This window comes from Cnephaeus nilssonii, assembly GCF_951640355.1.
Source record: "Cnephaeus nilssonii genome assembly, chromosome: 1".
NCBI classification, from domain to species: Eukaryota; Metazoa; Chordata; class Mammalia; order Chiroptera; family Vespertilionidae; genus Cnephaeus; species Cnephaeus nilssonii.
The window spans coordinates 102987925-103005220 of NC_137072.1; the positions used below are offsets into that span (position 1 = coordinate 102987925).

Consider the following 17296-nt stretch of genomic DNA (forward strand, 5'->3'; position numbering starts at 1 on the left):
TGGCCTGCATTTCTATTTGCTGAATCTGACAGCCCAAAACAGGGATACAGGGCAGACAAGCTTTGCCCACATTGTCATCTGCCAGGTCTCCAGGGAAGGGGTGCTGGGGGTCCCAAGTATTTAGTCATTTCAATTTCTGCTCAAAGGATTCTATTTTTTCTTCTTTTTTTAATCCTCACCCCAGGATATTTTCCCAATGATTTTTAGAGAGAGTGGAAGAGAGAGGGAAAGACAGAGAGAAACATCGATGTGAGAGAAACATTTTGATTGGTTGCCACCTGCACTCTCCCTGCCCAGGGCCTGGGCTGGGGAGGAGCCTGCAACCAAGGTACATGCCCTTTATGGGAATGGAACCTGGGACCCTTCAGTCCTCAGGCCGAGGCTCTACCCACTGAGCAAACCTGGCTAGGGTGAAGGATTCTATTTTCTTTACAATAACACCCTCTACAAGAAAAATACTGCAAAGTGGTAAACTGCATTTTACACCCCATTTAAAAAAAAAATCTCGTGGCTTTGAGCAAAACCATGATGAAAATAGAGAATGAAACAGAATGTAACTAGATTCACCATAATTACTGAAATAATTAAGGAACCATTCCTCATTTTCCCATAAACACAGTTTCGATTAGTCTTGTTTCCCTCTGTCTCTCGGTCTCTCTCCCTGTCCCACCCCACATCCCATGCACTGTCACTGGTCTGGAAAAGTATCCTGGGATCCTTGGTTGGCATTTGCTTTTAGAACAGTCCGAGGTCACTTTGTGCAAAGCTTATAGTCTTTCCTTGATTACGCTGTGCCCAAAGTGTTAACCCTGCCAGCAGTCACCGAGCAGATTTCCTCAATGAGACTCTTATGCCCCTGCCAATGTTACTATTTATTTGCAAAGTCACTCCCATGGACATTTCTGCTGCTCAACTCTAAGCGTTGCCAGTGCTTTCTTTATGTCTCTGTTTTGCTTTAGTAACTAAGAAAAGCAAGACAAAGTACAAATAACTGCTTATTCAGAAAGAAATCTCTGATTGTTCCTTAAACCTGCTCCGGGCAGCACATACAGACTTTTGAGTGATCTGGAAACTATGAAAAGCACTTGGCTGGGAGACAAAACCCAAACTGATCTGCAGTGATGGCGAAAGCAGAAATAGGAGCTCAATAATCAAAACAAATTTCTGTGGGACGGATGGCGGCTTCAGGGGGAAGGGGAAGGTCTCAGAAGTTAAACTGCTATCTGTGCAGCCATTGCTGAAGGGAGGTGGCCGGGAGGGAGGGAAACTGGGCTTCGCTTCAGGGCCAGCCCCTCAATTGTTGGCTAATTGATTGAAAAAGGCAAATGGGGCCGCTGTCTGCCAGCGGAGGGTTTTATTCTGCTGCCTCCGCCCTCCCTGGGTGCCTCTCTGTGGCCCTCACCTGCTGCTTTGTTCCTACAAAGCTGGCGTCTTGCAGCCGCTGCCACTCACTCTTCCAAGCCGTTGTCCCGGCTGTCCTGAGTGTGTAAACCCTGCCACCCCCATCTGCCCAGCCACCTGCCTCCTTGTCTTTAAATACCTCCTGCAACCCTACCACTTCTGGGAAGCGCTCCGGAACTGTCGCCACCCACTTGTCTCCAACGGCCCAGAGTCACTCGGAAAATGATCACATCTCACTTCTGTTGATTGAAAGTCACATGGAGGAAAAAACACATGTGCTGTGAGGCAGGTGGGCCAGGGATCGTTCCTTGACTTTGTCACCTACCAGCTTTGGGACCTCTGGCCACCGATGATCTCTGACAACTCCAGAGCTCCCGGAGTGGGCCACGCATGCATTTCACATCGCACACGCTTCCTTTTATGTGATCCCCATGCTAAAGCTAGGAGGTAGGTGCAATGATGCTCCTAGCTCTACAGACGAGAAAACTCAAGGAGCGCTGAAGGGACTTGGCCGTGGTCCAACAGCTCCTTCCTGGTGGAGTGGGGATTGGAACCCCAAGGGTCAAGCTCTTCCTGTCAAGTCCAAGCTCTTACGGTGACCCAAATACCAAGTGAGGTGCCTTTATTATGTAATTCTCTCAACAGCCCTATGAAGTGTGTACTACCCACATTGTACTGATGGGCTGGCTATGGTTCCAAAAGTCTTAGTGGCTTATCCGTGATCATGCCTCCAGGACGTAGGCAATGCTCCCAAATCGGAGGCTTATACCTTCAGACGGGAAAAGGGAAAAAAAAAGCAGCAACAACAAAAAAAGCATGTGCTGTGCTCCTACAAGCTTGCGAAATGCTGGGTCAAATGTACCTGAACAAGATTGTTTTCCTCCTGGATTGCTTGCTCTGGGGCCGTGGTCGGCAAACTGCGGCTCGCGAGCCACATGCGGCTCTTTGGCCCCTTGAAAGTGTGGCTCTTCCACAAAATACCACGGCCTGGGCGAGCCTATTTTGAAGAAGTGGCGTTAGAAGAAGTTTAAGTTTACAAAATTTGGCTCTCAAAAGAAATTTCAATCGTTGTACTGTTGATATTTGGCTCTGTAGACTAATGAGTTTGCCGACCAGTGGTCTGGGGGAAGCCTGCTGCCTTTCGGTGCACGCACTCAAACATTACTGTGGAGAGGCCCTCGGGAGAGGAACCAACCTGCCCGTCATATGAGTGAGCCTCACTGGAAGGGGAACCTTCAGCCCCAGCCAGACTTTCAGATGACTGCAGACCCCAGTTGACATCGGACTGCAAGCTCATGAGAGACCCTGAGCAGCTCCCAAATTCCTAACCTGTAGGGATAACTATTGTTGTTTTAAGCAAATTAAGTTTGGGAGTGATTTATAACTCTTTGAAACAACTAATACAGATACTATTACTCTCCCTCGTTTTGTTGTTGTTGTTGTTGTTGTTTTTTCAATTGAAGGAATGAAAGCTCTAAGAGAGGTTAAGTTACTCAAGGTCACAGGGCTTACGGCCAAGGTCATGGCCACAGTTTCTGTGGCTGAGGTAGGATGTTGTAAAGAATTCTTCTCCTTACACCCCAAAATATTGCTCCAGAAGCATGCTACGGAACCCAGGATTCTCTTTCTAGGCTCATTTATGCAGTGCAGGGATGTGCTAATGCAGAAAAATTTGGCGTCCATTCCTTCCCTCTCATGAACTTCAGTTCCTCAGGGAGTAATATCATCTACCTGGTTGTGGATGAAACAATTTAATATATTAAAAAGTCCAGGCAGATTCTAGGCACTGGATATTTTAAGTTCCCTTCTCTTCCCTTCCAATTCCTTCTTTAGCATCAGGCCGCACTTTGGTGGTGAGGAAAACAGGTTAGCCCAGCCAAGAATCTGTCATTCCCACCCTAGAGGGAATTAGCTCATCAAGATCCAGTCCTCACTGGCAGGAGACTGAGGAGAGCAAAGACAGGAAGACAGAGTTTACGAGTGAGTACGGGTTACTCCGGAGCAGGCAGGCTTGGATGGGTGCCCTGGCGGGTTTTGGAAGAGCTAGAGGGCACCATGAAGACCCGGAGAAGGCAGGAGTGGGGCCCAGCCTCCGTCAGTGGAAAGAAACTTTTCTTCCCAAATTTACCTAAGGCCCGGCATGCCCCAAGCACATCACTGAGATAGATAACTGTTGTCTAAAGCATCACTGTGGCTATCTGCTGCCTCCGTTTCAGTGAAGAACTATAAAAGGAGGGCAGCAATTCTCTACAAAGTTTTATTTATTTGTTGTTTTAAACTCGTTTGGAGGCAAAGTCCTTTGCCCCAGGTATAAATAGCTTCAGAGACCCACAAAAACCCAAGTTAAGTGTCTTGGTTTAGGTCACGTGGCTAAATAGAGGTAGAGTTTGGTCTAGGCCCCCAAACCTATGCTATAATCACTATGTTTGATCCAATCAATTTGTTAGGGGTTGAAAAGCATATGACATTTCTTCCACAAAGCTTTTCCTCATGATCCTTGGCAAAGATCACTTATTTTTAAAAATCTCAGGATGAATATGTAGTCTGACATACACTATTAAAGACTTTATTAATCAAACTTTTGGGAACACTTACTATGTGTCAAGCTAGGGATTCATCAATAATCAAAATGTAAAAGTCCCCTGCTTTTTTAAAAAATATATATTTTATTGATTTTTTACAGAGAGGAAGGGAGAAGGATAGAGAGTTAGAAACATCGATGAGAGAGAAATATCGATCAGCTGCCTCCTGCACACCTCCCACTGGGGATATGCCTGCAACCAAGGTACATGCCCTTGACCGGAATCGAACCTGGGACCTCTCAGTCCGCAGGCCGACGCTCTATCCACTGAGCCAAACCAGTCAGGGCTCCCCTGCTTTTTTGAAGGTTACATTTAGAAGTGGAGGAGGGGCAGTGTAAAATCAATAATAAACAAAATTTAATAAGCTAAAAGGTGACGGAGAAAAGCAAAAAGAACAGTGGTTCCCTAGCTAGTGTGGCTCAGTGATTGAGCATCAACCTATGAACTGGGAGGTCATAGTTCGATTCCTAGTCAGGGCACATGCCCAGGTTGTAGGCTCCATCTCCAGTGGGAGCTGTGCTGGAGGCAGCCCATCAATGATTCTCTCCCATCATTGATTTTTCTGTCCTTCTCTCTCCCTCTCCCTTCCTCTCTTAAATCAATAACACACACACACACACACACACACACACACACACACACACACACACGTGTATTTTTTTTTAAAGAAGGGCCAGGGCTAGAGATGCATTTTGTGGGGTGGTTGGTGCAATTTATATATAGCATCCTCAGGAATGTTCTCACTGAAAGGTGACATTGGAACAAGACTTGAAGGAGTCAAGGGAGCAAGCATGTGGTTATATCAGGGAAGAGCTTACCACTAATGTATATTTTCTTGAGTTCTTTCATGCTTGCAAGTTTATTCTTCTTCTGTCCCTTAGTAAATGCTCGGGAGTGTATATTTCATCTTCTGCTTTCTTTGGGTCTAATATAAGTGCCTCCTGAAGAATGTTATTTGTACCACAGGCTTCTAATAAATGCTTGTTGAATATTTTGGTTAAAGTCATTTTCTCACTATTGCCCATTTTAGGCAAGAAATGAAGGGGAAAATCTACAGTAGTTCAGTACTCTGTCCAATAATCTAAATTACTTAGAACATACAAACCAACATTTAGCTGCACTATCCAACATTCTGGGTTAGTATTTTTTGCCTTCCATAAACATTACATCTAAAAATATTTGCAAGAGTCTTGGCTTCTCCTAGATTCAAAATAGGAAGCCCCATATAGTCTCTAAGTTGCCTTTATTCACCTCCAAACCTCAAAGAGAAATCCACCATTAATATTTTGTAATTATAATCTTTTTGTACAATGAGCTCTGACACTTCTTGAAAATGGTTTCCTGCCTGAGCTAAAGACATCCTGTTATTCTTAATATTTTATGCCACCTAAATATTAAGGTGTCGTGAATTCATAAAGACAGAACTATTCACAGCCAATAACTTGTTCCTCTTTGATTTCTGCAGAAAGTTACACTTCACAGAAACACTGCAATTTCCTTTTGAACAGATTCTCAGTTCCATATCATTGAGACCCTGATCTTGTTTGATTCAGTGCTTTTCATACAGGTATGTAAGCTGTGCTTATTTTACTTGCTCTGATATTTGTTTTGAGGAGACAGACTGAAAATTAAAAAGAATTATAGCAGTGGTGAATGTCAAAATGACCCCAACGATAATGATGTTGGGGGAAATGTATCAGAAAATCCAAGTCAGAAGACAGAGTCAGCCATTGAGTAATGACTTAACATGACACATGAAACGGAGACAAGGCAACCTCTTAGAGGAACTGAAGGGATTGAGGGGTCAGGGGGTATAATTCTCTAAAGGATAACTGAACTCAACCCCAAATGGGGAAGAAAAACTTCCAAGAGAAACAGAAGAGCTTGCTGCTTTGATACCTGTGGGCATGTACATGCCTTTGAGAATGAATATTAGGATACCATCGCCCCTAACTGCCCTCCCCTGCCAGCCTGATTATCCCCTAACTGCTCCCCGCTGCCGGCCTGATTGCCCTTAACTGCTTCTGCCTTGGCCCCTGTCACCGTGGCTTTGTTTGGAAGGACATCCAGTCTAATTAGCATATTATCCTTTTATTAGTATAGATTATTGGTACATTTGTATGCACTATAATACCATTGCCAAGGATACCATTGTTCATAGTGTTTTTCCTTCTAGTGTTTCCATTTGTAGCTGCATACATTCTCTCATGGTCGGTCCTCAAATGTATTTATGAATGCTTTATTTACCATACGGGAAATAAAAGTTCAAGCACACATCAACTATCCTGAAGCCTAATCATTTCAGGATGTCAGATAGAGAAAAAAGGGATTGTCTTCATTCTTTCTACAGTGCATACGATACTGCTTGAGCAGCTGCTCGTCCTGTATGTGAGACCTTCAGCAAATTCTTTACCATGCTGAAGCTCACTTCCTTTAACTGTAATATGGGGATAATAATGCAAAATTTAGATGGCACTTAGGAACATAAAGAAAATAGCCAAGATATACTAGCTAGGCTCCAGACTCTCTCTTAAACCCTTTATAGGTATAAATTTATTTAATCCTAGTAACAATGCTATAACATAGGTGTCATGGTTTACAGATGAGGGACACAAGCACGGAGAGATCGAAGCCATGTGCTCACAGCCACGCAATGGTGGAACTGGCCGCAAAGACCATGTACTCAACTGCCACTCTGAAATATATCTCTAATGGTGCATGTTAAGCACCAAGTCAGTGCTTAGTTGATGCTTGTAATTGCTGCTGTTGTTACAACGAGGAGATACAATAATTCTTACTTCAGCAGGTTCAGAGGATTGCTTCCCAGAACTCTCAAACCCCAAAATTGATAAAACAGAGACTAAAAATAATTGGATCAAATACAACATTTTCTTTTGGATCACATGTGCTAGATTTACAATTGGACTGAACCAACCGGTCATCTCAATTTTAAAAACAAGTGCTCTGTTAAATGTAATGAGCAATTCAAGCTAATTTTTTTGTGTGTGGCTAAACCAATTTTTTTAATTCCAATTAAAATAATCAGTCTGCCAATTCCATGAGGCCTTCTCCTATAGTTTTGTGGTTCTTTTGGGTATAAGATAGAGTAAAAATATTGATCTCCTCCCTTCAGTCAATAAATAGACTTTGCAAACAGGTCACATCATAGAAGTGGCTGTTTATTCTACCTACGCATTTTTATGTTCAGAATCCATCACTTTTGCTGATGTGTACAAAACCTACTTATATGTTTCCTTGTTGGATATTGTCAGAGAACCGGGGGAGGGCTTGATTCCTGCCACAATGTCAGGGTGGGGAGAGGGGAAGGTGATAAAAGTGACAGTCAAGTGGAGCACTTTACTGAAGGTGTCAAAATCGATCAGTGGAGATATTTTATCATACTTCATTAACAGATGCCTGAGTGCAAAAGCTATGCTTGTCATTTTTATTATTTTGTGGGCCATTTTGATGCTGGACAAATGTGTGGCACGCTAATGACTATTTGAAGAAAAAAAAAAGAGAAGAGAAATTAACTTGATTTATTTGCAAGAAAATAAGAATAAAGCATAAGTTGAATCAGAAGTAAAGAGGATTTAATGAAACAAGAGAGCTTAGACTAATTGTGCATGGGCAGTAGAGCTTAGTGGTTAGAATAAGGGCTCATTTGAATGAGTCTTTCAGATGGAAACCCTGGCTCTGCTACTTACTTGCTATACACCACCTAAGTGTTAAATGTTACACGAAATTCTTGCACAGGGGGTGGGTGTCCCTCAGCAGCCTGCACCCTCTCCAATCCAGGACCCCTCAGGGGATGTCCGTTTGCTGGTTTAGGCCCAATCCCACAACCCGGGACTGCTGGCTCCTAACCGCTCGCCTGCCTGCTGGCCTGATTGCCCCTAACCACCTCTGCCTGCCGTCCTGATGCCCCTAACTGCTCCCCTGCCAGCCTGATCACCCCTAACCGCCTCTGCCTGCTGGCCTGATCACCCCTAACTGCCCTCCCCTGTCAGCCTGATTGCCCCTAATTGCTCCCCACTGCTGGCCTGATTGCCCCTAACTGCCTCTGCCTCGGCCCCTGCCACCATGGCTTTGTCCGGAAGGACATCCAGTCTAATTAGCATATTACCTTTTTATTAGTATAGATTATTGGTACATTTGTATGCACTATAATAAAAACAGAAGTTTGCTTGAATTATGGTGCCTACAACCATGGGAATGAGAAAGGCAAACATCAGTCGACAGGTTGTTCCCACCTTCAGTTACTGTGAATAGTGCTGCAATGAATATGCATCAAGATGACTTTTTAGGATCCATTTTATAGGCAATGGTACATACAACATAGCCACCAAGCTCACGATCTTTTTGATTAGACTATCTGGGTTCTGATCCTGGCTTGGTGCTTTCTATTTGTTATCTCATTTTTTCTTACTACTATGCTACTATTCTTACCTTACTATCATTATCCTATAATAAGGCCCACATAGTACTTGAACTATTATTAATCCACTAGAGGCCTGGTGCATGAAATTTGTGCATGGGGGGTCCCCTCAGCCCAGACTGCACTCTCTCCAATCTGGGACCCCTTGAGGGATGTCCAACTGCCGGTTGAGGCCTGATCCCTGGGACCTGGCCTAAACCGGCAGTCGGACATCCCTCTCACAATCCTGGACCGCTGGCTCCTAATCACTCACCTGCCTGCCTTCCTGGTCGCCCCTAACTGTCCCCGCTGCTGGCCTGATCGCTCCTTGCTGCCTCTGCGTGCTGGCCTGATCACCCCCTAACTGCCCCCCCCCCCCGCCAGCCTGGTCTCCCTTAACAGCCCCCCATTGCCGGCCAAGTTGCCCCCAACTGCTCCCTCCCTGCTGGCCTGGTTGCTCCTAACTGCCCCTCTCCCCCGCGGCCTGGTTACCCCTTACTCCCCGCCCCCCGCCAGCCTGGTTGCCCCCAACTACCCCCCTCTGCTGGTCTGGTCATCCCTAACTGCCCCCCCTGCCAGCCTAATCGCCCCCAACTGCCTCCCTTGCTAGCCTGGTCACCCCTAACTTCCCTCCCTTGCCTGCCTGGTCGCCCCTAACTGCCCCCCCTCTGCTGGACTGGTCGCCTCTTATTGCCCCCTCTGCCAGCCTGGTCACCCTTAACTGTCTCCCCCTGCTGGCCTGTTTGCCCTCAACTGTCTCCCCCCCACCCCGCTGGCCTGGTTGCCCCATGCAGCCTGCTTGTTCAGTTGTTTGGTCATCCCTCACTAACCCCCCTGCCGGCCTGGTTGTAGGCAGCCATATTGCGAGGGTGTGAGGGTCAATTTGCATATTACCTCTTTATTATATAGGATGTTTTATAGATGAGGGAAACTGAAGGTCAGAGGGGTGAGGTTCCTTGCTCAAGGACATAGAGCTAATAAGTGGCAGGGATGGGATTTGAACCCAGGTCTAGGTACACCTAAGTCCATGCCTTTCGTTATTGATTGCTTTATTCTGCCTCAGAATGAGGAGAGAGTTCTAATGCAGTGAAGTGGGATGGAAAAGTGAAGGGGCAAGTACTGCTGGATAGAAGTCGACACTGGAGGTGGGTACAGTTTCTCCAAATGGCCAGGTTAAGAGCAGCATTGGGCAGTGAGTGCCCAGGAGAACGGAGAAGACACAAACATGGAGGCCAGCTTTGGAAATCTTCACCCTTTTCTTCTTCTTTTTTTTTTTTTTAAATATATTTTTATTGATTTCAGAGAGGGAGAGAGAGGTAGAAACATCAATGATGAGAGAGAATCATTGATTGGCTGCCTCCTGCACACCCCCTACTGGGGATTGAGCCCACAACCCAGGCACGTGCCCTTGACCGGAATCGAACGGGGGATTCTTCAGTCCGCAGGCCAATGCTCTATCCACTGAGCCAAACTAGCTAGAGCTTCACCCTTTTCTTAATTGCACCAGGCTTCACCCCTAGAGAGTAAAGCACAGCGACCACAACAGATGCCTCTCATTTCACTCAGCGGCACTGTACCCCAACGCCACTGAGGCAGTGATTTGGCCAACCACACACACACCCCTAGAACTTTCCACCACATTCAGGAAAATCTACCCAAAAGGAAAGAGAAGAGAAGCATGGAGTTTCTTAAATTTCTCTTAGGCTCCCTGCCTGATTCTCTCTCCCGCTGCCTAACTTGTTTTAATTTCTCCTGAGGAAGCCCATGGGTATATGCTGATTTGCTTGGCTACAGTCACGGGCACTTTTTAGAAAAACAAAGCCAAGAAGAGCTCTAAGGCTCCCCCGTGACTCGCACCATCAGCCAATCCTTGTTTTATTAAGTGCTGATTCCTCCTGTGGAGCTGAGTTAATGGAGGTGGGGGCGGGGGGGGGGGGGGGGGGGGGAAAGTCAGGGCCCAAACAAGGAACCATTCAGATGTAGTATTCAAAACATCAAGGAACAGAGAGTTTCTGTACCAAGCCCTGTGGGGCCAAGTTCTATATGAATGAAAGGGGCGCGGTGGTTCCACAACCACCCAGTCAAGCTCTTCGAGGAGACCCAGCTCGAGGAAAGACCTATTACTCATGGTCCCCCACGCCCAGCCGGCTCAAAATCATTCCCTACGGGAGAGGAGTTCCTTGCACTTTGCCCAATTTCCTCTTAAAATCGGAGTCTTACCTAGAATTTTGTCGATTCGTGACACGTTGTGTTCTTGGGTGTTGGTTTTCCTCCCTTGCTTTTCAAAAAAAGGAGGATTGTACAAACTTGAAAACAAGATACCAATCAAGAAAACAGAGGCTGGGATGAAGAACCTTGCGAAACGTGGAACAAAATACGAGTTGGAAGGGGAACCGAAAGCGTTGTAAATCACGGCTATCAGAGCAAACCATCACTGCTAATGACATACTTGTGGCAAGGGAATCTAGATCTGCAACTCACTAGGTTTCTCACCCTGGAGAGACTCCTTGTGTGCTTACCCGCGGTGAGTGTGAGTGTGAGCGCGCGTGTGTGTGTGTGTGTGTGTGTGTGTGTGTGTGTGTGTGTGTGATTGTGTATTTGGGTGCATGTTTTAAAAGGACTAACCCAAACAGAGAGAAGCAGTCTTCGAAGCACTGGGGGAAATGGCACAATGAGGAGTGATGGATAAAGTAGCCAAACCAAGACTCTGCTGCTGAAATTACAACCAGATTGCCTCTGAAAAGCAAATAAACTTGAGCAAATAAACCCCTGTGGCAGATTAGCTTTCACAAGCCTACCTGCGAGACAATGTCCAGACCCCTCCTTCCAGATGAAAGGCCCGTGGCTAAGAGGAGGGAGGGGTGATGCCCAGGCCACGTGCTCAGTAACTGCAGGGACAGGGAAGCCCTGAGCTGTCCTCCGGAGACCTGCTCATCACCGAGGGGAGGGCACGGGCGAGGATTGTCGGCGGGGCCTGAAAACAAGTAGCAGTTGAGGAAACAGAGAAACCGGAGACGTTAAGGCGCATTCTCTGGGGGAACCTGGGGAATGAGAAGGGAAAAGCCAGCCGGAGAAGGGATAGGCCAGCAGGGATAGGCCAGCAGGGAGACGGGGAGCAAATGTGCTGACATCTGACATGTATTAGCGGCACCCAGATGCTCCGTGACTAACGCGAAGGCTGCTCCGCGTTTATGGATTTCCACATCACAAGCGGCAGATTCTGGGAGAGTGTTCTCGGAATCAGGTGGACATATGGTCATGAACCCTGGGCCTGCTGCCTCAGAGATTCTGAGACGGCAGCCACTGCAAATGAAAAAGAATAAATGGATACAAGACCGTACACGATTCCACTTCACTCTGGGTACGGATGGTATTAATTCAACCCTGTGGATCTTTGGTCCTTTTCATGGAAAAGCTATATCTTAACCATGATCATCATAATTGCTAATTATTATTGCTGCCTCATGATCTGCATTTTTTCTTTTTCTAATATATTTTTATTGATTTCAGAGAGAAAGGGAAAGGGAGAGAGAGAGAGAAAAATCAATGATGAGAGAGAATCATTGATTGGCTGCCCCCTGCACAAGCCTACAACCCAGGCATGCGCCCTCACTGCCCCTTGACCTCCTGGTCCATAGGTTGAGGCTCAACCACTGAGCCACACCGGCCGGGTGCATTTTCTTACAACACCTCACAGCTACCCTATAAGGTAGCCATTGTTCCCATCCATCTCCATTGTACACAGATGCTGGGTAACCAGCCAAGTTGCCAAGACCAGGACCAGGCAGAGTTTGGCTCTAAACAGCAGGCCCTGCTCACTGACAGCGGGTCCTAGTCAGCTAACCACTCTGCTCACAGCACTGAGGTCCTGAACTCAGTTAGTTAAGAGATTACCCAGGTCTTTGTGGTGGCAAAGGATACAGGAAAGGATTCAAATCCAATTACGTGGCTGCCAATCATGCAGGATCCAACCATTGGATGACTCAAATGAAAAGGCTTTTTATATTTCTAACGTTGCTGCATAAACACATTCTACTCTGCTTTTATTTATTTATTTATTTTTTGAGACAGAGGCACAGGTGAATATCTTGGAATTAGGCAAAAGAGCCACTTCCAGGGCTCTTCCTTGTGGTCAGTGAGAATTCACCCACCTCCCTCACCCCCAACATCTCTGCAGTTGTGGTTCTGAACAAGGAGAAGTGACATCTGCCATGTCACACTGAGTCCTGGGTGCCTTCCTCATCACTAAGGACTCATCATTGAATACCTTTGAATGATGTTTGGCCTAGTTTTCTCTTTAACCAGTTTTATTGCATGCATCCGAACTCTGAGAAAACTGGATGATTATGTATGGTATCCATGGCAACCTTCACTTAAATCGAATATGAAATTAACCAGGCTACTCTGTGCCTCTGACGTCCTAAGTAGATGGAGTTAACGGCAGACAGAATCCTGTTGGCACTCTTTTCAAGGCAATTTTGGGAATTCTATGCCTCTGGGATCCAAGCAAGGGTCAGATTAGTGCCGGGGTAACCCTACTTGGGTAGACAACCACCACAGAGCCACTCTGAGCCCCTGTGGCTCCACTTCAGAATCGCAGCGATTGGTTGGTTAGCTCGTCTCATTGTTCCCCTGCCTCTGATTTTCCTTGAATTGATCCAGATTTTTTTTATCCCCCTTCCTCCCAGTTAGTGGCATGACTAATTAGGTGAGACTTAGTTGAAAATATCCTGTTTCTATTTTACTAGGGTTTGTCCTAGATTTTAAAAAATATATACATTTTAGTTTTATGTTTATAGAAAAATGGAGCAGAAACTCCAGAGTTTCAATTGTGCAATTGTGTGGTACATTTGTTTTAATTGATGAACCTACGTTGGTACATTATTATTAACTAAAGTCCATGGTCTATGTTAGTGTTAACTGTTGATGCTGTATGTTCTATGAGTTTTGACAAGTGCATAAGGATGTGTATCCACCATTGTAGTATCATATAGAATAGTTTCACTGTCATAAAAATCCTCTGTGCTCCACCTAATCACCCCCCACCCCCCCAAATCCTTGGCAACCACTGATCTTTTTACAGTCTATAGTTTTGTCTTTTCCAGAATGTCATGTAGCTGTAATCAGTCACTATGCAGTTTTTTCAGACTGGCTTCCTTCCCTTAATTATATGCAATTAAGTTTTCTCTTTGTCTCTTCATTGCCTTTGATTTTTTTTAAAAAAACAAACATGTAGACCTATGTTTCCACCAAAATAAAAACTTAATGTCTATCGCCCACCCTGCTTTCCTAAGGCTTACTGCTGTTTTCCTTCATATCAGCTACCTCCAACCTAGGTTTTATTAACATTTGGGTTCCATATAGGTATTAACATTTTGTATATTATATTATGGTTTTCTATTGGACAACTCTTTTCTTAATATAGGAAGCCTCGCCATTCCATTGTCATCAAGTGTTAGTTTTAACTCTATGTGTTACTGTTATTTGCCTCCTCACTGTTTTCTTATAGGCCACGTCTTCCCTTTATTAGATTCTCTGAACCGGTTCTAATTTCTAGGTTTCTCTTTGGGGCTGGGTGAGCAGAGGTAGATCAGATGGGACAGGCATTCCCTTGACTGTTGGAATTCCATTAGAGATGTAGCCAGACCTTTAATTACAGCACTCTGGGGACTGCCCCTGGAAAGTTGGGCTGCCTTGCTTGGCATAGTTAGCAAGCATGCATTATGCAACTGCTACGTGCGAACTCTATGCTTCAAGAGAAGCCTGTTTCTGTTCTCACTGGTGTGGATGGAAGTCCAGGGCAGAAGGGGCAGGATGGTGGTAACTGATTTCTGAGACTACTCTTTGAGCCAGAAAACCATAGAGAGCAATTCAAGGTAATTCACCAATGTTAATCATTCACATCTATTGAGAATGGCAGAGACTCTTCGAAACTCTCTATATTGTCTCATTTAATTCTCATAACAACTCTATGAGGTGGGTACTATTATACATGATAGGAAACCAAAGTACAGAGAAGTCAAGTACCTGCTCAAAGGTTAGAGAGTTAGTATGTTGTAGAGTATGGATTCCAACTTGAGCATTAGTCCCAAGTAACGGGCTAAGGTGGGGGCTTAAAGACAGCTTCTCAGCGGTGAGTCTATCCTGGCCCCAGTCTGCCCTCTGATGCCACTCTTGCTATATCCATGGGGAAAATACTGCTCCTGTCTCTTCTCTTCTGCTGGCAAAAAGTGAAGACTAGGGCAAATCTATTCAGCATTCCAAATGAACAATGCAATCAAGAGATGCTCTAGGATTAAGGGCCAAAATACGTGTTTGGGCCCCACATGAATTTCCTCACAGTGAAGTGCAGTGAAGTCACCACAGGCCTTCGGGCTAGGGGAGTTCAGCTCCTGGCTCTGCCCCTCGGTGCTGGGAGGGCCACTTGGACCAAAAGCCTTAACTGTTTGCACCTCTGCTTCCAGGTCTCCAGCAATACCTCTCTCAGAGGCTCTCCAAGGCTCCAGTGACATCACGGAGGCCTGTCCTTCAGAGCTCAGGGAATGGTTGTAAATCTGAATCCTTTGCTTCTAAATTATTTTTTTCCCCTTCCACACTTTTGGTCAGATTTATTTATTCTTTAGCAATTGAAGCATTAAACAATGAGTTTTTATTCTCAATCTTTAATAACATTGTATTTGTTATATTTGAGATTGTTTAGCTCTCTCACGGGAAAAACAACAACACCCAAACATAAATCTTTATTCTATCCACCTACTAGTCCTACAGCACAATCCTATATAATGAAAGGCTAATATGCAAATTGTCTCCTGGACCAAAAGTTCGACCAGGGGGTGGGGCTGGCTGGCCAACCACCTGCAGATCCTCCCCCAAGCCAGCCCTGCACTGGATCGGCTCCCCTACTCCTATTGGGGGTGGGGCTGACTGGACCCCATCTGGGCACGAATTCATGCACTGGGCCTCTAGTTTTAATATAAAAGATTTACTGACAATTGGACGATTTATATGATGTGGGCAGAGAAATATTAATAGTGATTATAAAGTGGCCAGTCTTATAAGTCAAAAGCGATGATCTTTTTTTATTTTATTTATCTTTATTGTTGAAAGTATTGCAGATGGCCCCTAAGAGCTTTTATCTTTGGTCCATATCTCAATCCACTTCAATACCTGGTTGCTATCATCCTCTAGATCTTCTGGTTTATTGCTGGGAAGCTGATGCACTATTTCTTCGTAGTAGGATGCTAATGCTTCTTCATAAAGAATTTGAATAATTTCACATTATCTCTTAGTTTTTTTCTCATTATAACCCCTTGTTTCAAGTCTTTTGTACAATACACTATTATCTGTTTTCAGCACAAAAATTATATGAAACCAGCATTCAGGGAAGAAATCACAACCGTGGTAATCAACAATAACTCCACCATCATTCATTTAGTTTTCTAACTCATCAACTACTCTATCTTTATCTAAAATGGGACACGCATCCTCGTTATCATAGCTATCATATAACTGCCTTTCTCCAGCTAAATCACTCACATTAATGTATTTCAGTCTTGATCTTGATGCAGGTTCTTTGGCCAGCATGGTTTTTGCAACCCCTGGTGCACCCATGAGCAGGATGTTCAGAAGCAATGTGGTCCCCAATGCAAAGGCTCTAGAAAACCTGCTTCTGAATTCTTTCATGTGTGAGATCCAGTGCGAGGCAGGAATACAGGAACCAGAGCCCAAGCATATAATCTAAACCTACCAGCAAATAAACCGTCCGGGCAGAGGTTTGTATCTCTTTTGTTCACGGCCATTTGTGAACCTGGGTCTGCCAGGCCCCAGAGTGCTGGCCCTGTTTCAAACCACAAACACATCCTGGTAGGAGTGCTTATATCCTCCGGATTTTTGAATAAAGTGTCCCTCTGGGGGGAAAGAGGAGAGGACGTGAGCGAAGCTGTGTTTCTATCCTCAGAACTGAATAGGGCCCCTCAAGGGGAATATCCTCAGGCGACACAGTTCTGGGATAGACTTTCCCTTCTGTTGCTGGAGTCGGTGTTTGGTCCTCTCTTGGTTATGTCACTGAAAATCTGTCTGTAGTTATTTCCTGGGTAGAGAGCCTGGGTAGGCACAGCCCCAGGCCACAGTGGGCAGATGCCCTGGGCCTGGACTGCCATCGTGGTGACCCCTGACCCAACTCCTCACTTGGACAAAGATGAAACTGAGGCCCAGACAGGGCCTGGGGCTTGATCAAGGTCATACAACTAGAAAGTCTCTGAGGTGAGCCTTGAGTTTGCTAATTTCCTGGGCAGGGCTTATGGTAAATCAACATTGCTTCCATCAAGATGATCCCACTGCATTTGAATAAGGCAGAATGGCCCTGCTCTGTTTTGTTCTATTCTTCCCTCTCTTCAAAACCTTTCAGCACTGATCTGCTCATTCACAAGTATTTACTGAGCATACCTATGCGCCCAGCACTTGTGAGGCCTGCAAGAGCTACAGAGATTCAGAGACACGGGTTCTGTCTCCACCGAAAACTGTGGGGACAGATCAGACCAACACACGAAACCAGGACAGTCCAACCCCAGGTCTGCCCCAGCCACAGAGTAGGCTGGATCTTGGAGGTGGCTGGGAGGGGGGGATTAAGAAGTTCTGTGTCATAGTGGAAGGAATTAGGTGAAAATACCAAGTACTGGTTCACATTTTTTGTTGTTTTTTTCCAACTGGGCAAATTTTCCATGCACTTCTCGTTTTACATTAAATGCAAGTGACATTGCCAAGAAAGGGAGGATGTGCTTGCTTGCTACCTTCACATCAGGAGGCCACTCCACCATTCTGAGTGGAGGGAGGGTGCACAGCCCTGAATCCTGGGACAGCTGCTTCCCACAACCTTCCAAGTTACTGGGCATTGAGA

General features: G+C 45.4%; 1 protein-coding gene and 1 pseudogene across 2 annotated transcripts in view; both read right to left on the bottom strand.

Moving 5' to 3' along the window:
- The window catches only part of RBPJ (recombination signal binding protein for immunoglobulin kappa J region), a 200292-nt gene that overhangs the window by 146769 nt on the left and 36227 nt on the right, over positions 1-17296 (bottom strand). The window lies entirely within an intron of this gene.
- Positions 15523-16083, bottom strand: LOC307102280 (adenylate kinase isoenzyme 6-like; annotated as a pseudogene). The gene has a single exon. The product of its transcript is annotated as an adenylate kinase isoenzyme 6-like (transcript).